Below are 8,640 nucleotides of genomic sequence, written 5' to 3' on the forward strand. Positions count from 1 at the left end.
TAAGTGCACACGCTCTGCTACTGGCGACCTAGGTTGAGATCCCGGGCACGCACCAACGCACCACTTGTCTGGCCATGCTGAGGCCGTGTCCCACATACAGCAAGTAGAAGGATGTGCAACTATGACATACAACTATCTACTGGGGCTTTGAGGAGAAAAAGGGAAAAAAAAAAAAAGGAGGATTGGCAATAGATGTTAGCTCAGGGCCAGTCTTCCTCAGCAAAAAAAAAAAAAAAGATGGAGTTTATATCTCATAGAATACTGCAAGCAACTTAATAAAAATCTCTATTGGTCTTTTCTGTTCTTCCTCTATATTTCTCTTCTAGCATTGGCTCTTCCTTTCTATTTTGTCCATTTTTTTCTAAATCAATATTTTTAATATCCTCTATTGTCTTAGCATTTTAACTCTGTCCCCAAATTTCTTGTCCCCTGAGAAAAATAAGTCTTTCTATCAACTGAACTGACATTCTCTAAAAGGCAGATGAGCAACCAGCTGCACAATGCAAACATGACTTTGAGACATTCAGCCCCTGAGCCAAGCAGTTTGTCAAATTATCCATCCACATCTTCCCCTTAATGTGTAAAGGAGAGGCACAGGGATAAGGTAGGCATGGCCGGGGGTGGGAATTGTACTGCTAAGAAAAATAATTTTTCCTTTTTTTTTTTTTTTTGGTGAAGAAGATTAGCTGTGAGCTAACATCTGTTGCCAATCCTCCTCTTTTGCTGAGAAAGACTGGCCCTGGGCTAACATGTGTTAGCCCATTTTCCTCTACTTTATATGGGATGCCACCACAGCATGGCTTGACAAGCAATGCATTTGTCCACGCCTGGGACCTGAACCTGGGAATCCCGGGCCGCTGAAGTGGAATGCACGCAATTAACCACTGCACCACTGGGCCAGCCCCATATTTTTTCCTTTGAATTATAAACAAATGAATGAAAGAGGCCAGCCTGATGGCGCGAGCAGTTGGGTGCACGTGCTCCGCTGCAGCGGCCTGGGGTTCGCCGGTTTCGATCCCGGGTGCACACCCACGCACCACTTGTCGAGCCATGCTATGGCGGCGTCCCATATAAAGTAGAAGAGGGTGGGCATGGATGTTAGCTCAGGGCCAGTCTTCCTCAGCAAAAAAAGAGGAGGATTGGCAGATGTTAGCTCAGGGCTGCTTTTCTTCACAAACAAACAAAAAATAAATGAATGGAAATGCAAATGTGCTGTCCTCAATCACGGCCATAGCCATGTATTCTTTCCAGTATCTAAAGAAGTAGTTGAACTTTGACTTGATTTTGTCTTGCCTTAAATCACACAGCAGTATAGGCCATCCTGTATTCATGTATTCTTTATTCTGTATTCACAATCTTGTCTGTATTAATCAGGGTTAATTCAGGGAAGCAGGACCACCATAATTTCTATGAAATTATAAATTAATTTTAGTAATTAGAACTTATGCAATTGTGGGAGGAGCCAGGGAAGTAAAGGTCCAAAAAGGGGAGCAAAATCACCAACCTGTCCTCCTGCTGGTGAACAAGCAGCTTGCAGGGAAACACGTGTATTGGGATCGTGAAAGAGGCTGATGCAGAAGTCTGTGACAGGTTTTGGTGCTTTGTGGCTGTCAGCCATTTGTCTGGTGTTGGACCTGAAATCCATCTCTGTTGGTCAGCAGGGATGGTAATCAGAAAGGAAAGCTGAGAGTGGAGAAGGGAAGAGCGAAGATAAACCAGAGCCCATCCATACCTCCCTGTCTGTCTCTCCCCACCGCTAACAGGGATCTTCACACGATGGCTGCTGCCGCACTTCACCTTCCCAAACTCACACGACTTTACTTTCAATCAACTCTAACCCTTCAGATAAAGGAGACCATACAGAAAAAGGATCCCTAGAAATGTAGTTCCCGGAATAACTGAGTTGACGATAGAACAACCCAGCATACTGTCCCATGAGGAATCAGATTCTGGCTAACTTACCCAGGAAGCTAGTCAATTATCTTCAGTTGAGAGTTGGTAGCCATCAAGGCACAGAATAACTGTTTCAAGGGGACACATGGAGCACTGTGAATGCCTAGTTAACCCAGAATATTAACACACATATGTTGATTTTGAGATGCTCTTTAGATGCCTGAGCATGCACACACACACTCACACACCCACGCTCTCACTGGTAAACCTACTTATCTACTATGAATCCTACCACAGAGTCTGTGGAACATACGAATTGCTTAATTTATTGAATAACCAAGAAAACCACACCAAATCTACAAAATAAAAGTTGGTGTTGTTCTGTCCTAAAGTAAAGACTCTCAATGTACGCTATCACATAACTGGGCTTAAAGCAGGCAGTAAAATGAGAAATTTGTTTGTTACAAAGAGTAAATAAACTTCACGCATCATAGCCTGACTTTTGTCAAATATCATTGCTTCTTCTACATTGCTCCTGTCTGAATAATCTTCACCCTACATTTCTCTTTCTATACTTTCTCATCTGAATGGCTGCTTTGTAGCTTTCACATTTATTTCTGATACACTTTTCTTATCTGTCTTTATCTCTCTTTCCCTTTTTCTCTTTTTTTTTGTTTTAACTTTTCTGTCTGCTCCTCATGGAGCTTCTTTTTCCTTTTATCATTGCTCCAAAATCAGAGAACCATTTTAATTAGAGTCTTTGATTTCATAGGAGAGAAAATCACAGTCCATCTGCCAAAAAGTTGTCAGCACCTCATTCCTGAGTGTGAGATTTAGGTTTTTTCCACTCGGCCAGCATACGTCACCAATATTGCATCACACTGTTCTAACATTGGGGAGAAAGTAGCAAAATGCAATTCCAGCATCTTATGGTAGAGAAATTCTTTTTATCTTACATGAGCAGTGAGTTCTTAGTCTTTTTAAATTTTGTTTTCCACTTGGACAGTTGTATGTGATAGGTTTCCAGATGGAGTTGTATGTGTAGAGTTTTAAAAGTTTATTTTGTTTTGCCTTTGTTTTCTTGGACTTTGCATCCTAAGTCTGGTGTTGCTGCCTATAAGAATGCTGTATCGAGAAGAGGAATTTTGAAATAGGTAATAAAATTCTGAATTTGACTATCTGCAGATTTGTAGGCATTTTTTATAAAAGACACAAAGGTCAGTAGACCTGGAATGAAAATATTAATCAAACTCTTGGTTTCCTACTACATGCACATAAAACTATTTGAGTTGATTGACTTTTAAAAATTGTCAGCTAGTTGCTTTGCTTTTTTTGTGGAGACAGAATCTCTCTCCTTTCAGAATAGCATACTGCTAAGTAAAAGACACCCATCTCTATATTTTTTTTTCCTAACCCTATATCTAAGTATCAAAGAGTGAACTTCCAGTCTCTTCAAAACATACTACAGATATCTAGTTCAAGCACCTTATATTATAGATGATAAAAAGAATGACAACAGAAGAGTGGTCGTAAGAAACTTGTTTAGAGTTACTTAGCTATTTTCTGTAAGAGCCTACATCAGGAAAAATAAGAGCTATAAAAATCACACCCTGCTTAGTGAGGAATATCAAACTTGCCAAACTATGGCCCAAACAAAGCCACTCAGGGACTGGCCCCAAAGGCTGGACAAATCTGTCTGCTAGCTTGTTCATTCAGCCTTATCTGCTACACATTTCCATGTGTCGTAGAGTTGAAATTGTTTATAAATTTAGTTCAAGAGTCAACTTGTTTAAACTTATTCACTGAGTGTTTTTGATACTTGAGTGAAAAATAAATTAGCACCATTATAATGATATTTTCTTTATTTACTGGTATATCTAATTGGATTTTTTTGTGGTTGTTTGTTTTGTTTAGAAAACATATTTCAGTTAGTTGAGAATCGTATTTTTAACTTTTGAGAAAAAGGGACTTCCAAGTATTTGGCATGGTCTTTGTGGTATGGACTACTGACTCACAATACTCAAGGTTAGGTGCCTATATCCCGTGGGAAGGGGTGGAATCACGTCCCTGAGTTTTGCTGCGTCTGTTGTCGCAGACTCTGGTGCCATGTTGCCACGAGGAGTTTGGCCATGGGAAGTGTGCTGATGGGGGAGGCATACGGCCTGCCTGCTCGCTGGCTCCAGCAGGGCTGGGGCTCTCTGCAAGCCAGGATCTCAGGAAATAACGGAGTTCATGTCAGGCAGTCTTTGGACCTACATATTTTCCTTTTGTAATAAAATATTTACACAAATCGTGTATTGAAAAGAGGGAGGTGGTAATGTTGTAGAGTTTGAAAGCGTGGGCTTTTGATTCAGAGAGACCTGGGTTTAACTCCTGGCTCCTCATGAAGAAAACTTTAAATAAATAAACAAATAAGGAAAAATGAGAAAAGATCTTTGCTTATATAAGCATGAGATATCTCAGGAAGAATTTACTAGTCAAATATTAGTTGCCTCTGGGGAAGAGAATCCAGTGGCTCAGAGACAGGACTGGGAGGAAACTTTTCATCAGATACCTTTTACTGTACTTTGAATATTGAATCATGAGACTGCATTACCATAAAAAGTTAAAAAAATATAGGGAAAATAAAAACGTAAGCTAAAGCAAAAAGAAGATATAATATTACATATAATAATATTCAATAATTTTCTCACTAAATAATGAAGCTTATCTTCCGTTTTGTTATGCAGCCAAAGTCAAAGTTTGAAAATTTCATTTATAATGCAGAATTTCAGCTTTTTTAATTAAAAAATTGTGGCCAAGATGTTAACAAATAAATACGTGCCACTAAGGTCAAATACACGTGCTTATACAAAAATATCCTTACAAACTATACCAAAAAATCATATAAAATATAATTTTAAACAGAAAATTATAAATTACGAAAATAAAATTCTAGTTATAGTAGCAATCACCCTGTGGTAAAGGAAAAGATATTTATTCTGTAATCCTCAATATTCCTTTTTAAAAGTGAGACTATAGTGTTTATTTTGTTGAGTTTTTGTGAAGATGAAAATGAAATAATGTATATATAGCTCCTAATGCAATGCTTGGCGCTTGGCAAGTCCTCAGCAAGTTAGTGTAACCAGTAGTGGTGTTATATTTAATATTATGATTGCATGTGAGATCAGGGAAAGTGGACAAGATAGGGACAACCATGAAATCATACAACCACATGTAACTTTAAAGAAATCAAAACCTAGAGAATTTGTGACTTAGTTAATTCATGTAGTTAATTTCTGTAAGAGTTAAGATAAGAAGCCAAATTTCCCAGTAACAACTCAAAGTTCTTTCGAAAGAATCAATCTGTTATTTAATGTGGTCTACATAGACTCTTGCCTCCCAAAGTGTGGTCCAAGGACCAGAAGCAAGGCTGCATATAGGACCTTATTAGAAAGGCAGAATCTTAGGCCCTAGGCTAGATCTACTGAATCAGAAGCTGCATCTTAACAAGATTTCCAGATGATTCACTTGCATAATTAATGTTTTAGAAGCCCTGGTATAGACTAAACCTGAAATTGTGGTAATTGAAGGTAAAACCATAAATAAACTCCAAGAATTCAGTTAAAAATCAATAAGGTTATGTCAAACAACTGACTGAGAAGTGAAAAAAGCCCCAAATCACTGTGAGGCAGAGATCCTAGATAGATGGATGGACGGATGAACTGAGAGACGATAGACACAAAGAGAGCCACTGTGAGACATATGTAGATACATACATTTCTGTGTTGTGTGAGAAAAGTATTGCACTAACTTTAGAAGATGTGAGTTCTATTTCAAATCAACTATAATGTATTTTTGCTACAATAAATCAAATAACTTGTTTGATTATTTCTTCTCTTGCATAATTTGTTAAAACAAATTGACTGATTGTTAGAATATAAATTTAAATTCACTTTCTTTTTTGTTGTTGTTGCTGGGGAAGATTCGCCCTGAGCTAACATCTGTGCCAATCTTACTCCGTTTTGTATGTGGGTCACCTCCACAGCACAGTTGACGAGTGGCGTAGGTCTGCTCTCAGGATCCGAACCCATAAACCCAGGCCGCCGAAGTGGAGCATGGGGAATTTAATCACTACGACCTGGGGCCGGCCCCAAAATTTGCTTTCAATTAAGTAAAATATGAAATCTGTCAAAAATATAGTGTGTTCACATGAACATTTAATAAACTACTGATTCATTAAATAATTCATTTCTTAACCAGTTATTTTGACATTCTGTAAACACAAGTTGAGTCTCAGATGCTATTCCTGTTAAGATTTGTAACAAACAAAGGAAAGGCTATGTAGATAGACTCTGTGTAGGGACAAGAACGAAGGATTTGGAGTCACACAAATTCAATATAAATCCCAGGTCTGCCTCTTAGTAGCTGTCTAGTTTCCTAAATTCCCTTGGACAGATTTCCATAATTCTCCACTCATATATAATGGGAATATTAAAAAGCACCTCACAGGCTTGTTTTGAGGCATAAGAACACCCATAGAGTGCATCATCAACATCCTACTATTAGGTAGATATAATAGTAATTCTGGAATTATTATATGTGTTAACTGAAACCTTAACTGGAACTCAACTCACAACTGCAACACTCGTGACATGATCTGATCATTTTCAGAGTTTCAGTGGATAGTGCACATGTTTAATCACTGCTCTAAGTGAAGCACAAAGGACGCTGCCATTTTTGCAAACCACTTTTTAAAAAAAAAGCTTAACCCTGACACAGTCGATGTACATTTTTGTAGTAATCTATTGGATAGGAGATAGTGCAATCAACTTCATTGGGTAGATCATGGTGAATTAACTCAAATCATTACTCCAAATTATTTTTTTAAAAAAGGAAAAGAAGTGAAGATACAAAGGTACTTAAAATGTAACATCGTATCCTAGAATTTTCAGGGATGGGGAGTAGATTTAAAAACTAAATGATAATATTAATCAAATCTCTATATTTTCAGAGTTTTCTGTAATTCACAAAGCACATTTACATACTTTGCCTCATTAAATTAAATTGTCGTGAGCTATGAGTTGGCCTTCCTTATTCTCATTTTATATATGAGGAACTTGAGATTCAAAAGGCCAAGTTACTGGGGCTGGCCCAGTGGCACAAGAGGTTAGGTGCGTGCCCTCCACTGCTGCGGCCCGGGGTTCGCTGGTTCGGGTCCCGGCTGTGCACCGATGCACCGCTTGTTAAGCCATGCTGTGGCGGCGTCCCATATAAAGTAGAGGAAGATGGGCACGATGTTAGCCCAGGGCCAGTCTTCCTCAGCAAATAAGAGGAGGATTGGCATTGGATGTTAGCTCAGGGCTGATCCTCCTCACAAAAAAAAAAAAAAAAAGGCCAAGTCATTTTCTCAAGGTCTGTGGACAATAAGGAGGTAGAGCTTACTACCCTGTACCTGCCTCACAAAAACTCAGGAGCCAGCTTTCAACCTAGTGTGGAATGTTAACCCGGTAAATGCTGATTAAAGTAAGGACAACTGTTTCTTAGGGACTGTTTATCTGTTTCATCTCGAAGTTTCTTTATGGACTTAATTTCGGTCAGATATCTTACTTTTTTCTTAACAGCTAAAGTCTTTCTATCCGTGAGTCTTTATAACATGAGCATTACTACTAATACTCACCCCAAATTCCCCCCTAGAAAAGCCCAAGGAAGATTTCCAGGGCCTGGAATGGCTGTGAGGAGACAGAGGAAGTGAACTCCAGAGAATGGAGCCAACATCCAAAAATAGGGGACAAGAACTGGAAGAAAAACGGGGCCCAGCAGACAGTCTGCCTAACCCTTCATCCAAAGAGGCTGGGCCGGAGACAAGTCAAGACAGCGGCGGAGGCAGACTCTGAACCCACCTCCTCCCGCGGACACAGCCAATTTACAACTACTCGTGGAAAATTACCCCCGAGACAGAACTGAAAACTGGATAAGAGGAACTCCTGCAACAAGGGACAATCCTAATTAAGGTGGAAGATGCAGAAACTCCCTTCTGGAGAGGAAAACGCCGCCTTCAGGAGCCTCATCGCCTCGCGGCCACAAGGCAGCCGCCCACAGGTACGCAGCCTCCCTGGAGGCGTGGGGCCGGAGCCAGGAGTGCCCCTGCTGTGGGCATTTTTTGTGGACCCAGCACAATCGAGACCAGCGGCATAATATCTGACTTTGCCTGCTACTAAAACATTGGGGAGCACCCCCAGAAAAGCTGGCTCACAAAGAAACTAAAACCAGCCCTTAAAGGGCCCACGCACAAACTCACCCGTCTCAGAAAGCATCCTAAAATCAGCAGAAAGAAAGGTGCACAGTGCTGTGGTGAAAAGAGACTCACCTGATAGGCCCTGAGTGCATCTCGGTGAGGGGTGAGACCTCTCCAGGGACTGGGACATTGGCGGCGGCCATTGTTGTGGCCTGGTGTGGGCGTGCTGACACAGATGCCATTGGAGTTCTCCCTGAGGCCTGCTAGCCCAGGTCTGCCCCACCCGCTAGAGCAGCGATTTAATCCAGCTCAGCCAGGGCAGGCAGCCCACCCTAGAGACTGGCCCCACCCAACATCAAGCCCTCAGGCAACGTGTGGGCCTGAGTAGATTAGTGACTGGATTCTCTGCAACCTGGCAACTGAGCCGACTTCAGTGGGGCAGGGCGTGCACAAGGAGTGGGTGGCGAGTGTGGGGCGGTGGTGGAGTGTGTGGGGCTCCCACCATGGAGAGGTCGGGGCGCGCACACGGG

Source organism: Ceratotherium simum, chromosome 9 (genome assembly GCF_057802395.1).
Source record: "Ceratotherium simum simum isolate JZ-2026a chromosome 9, ASM5780239v1, whole genome shotgun sequence".
NCBI classification, from domain to species: Eukaryota; Metazoa; Chordata; class Mammalia; order Perissodactyla; family Rhinocerotidae; genus Ceratotherium; species Ceratotherium simum.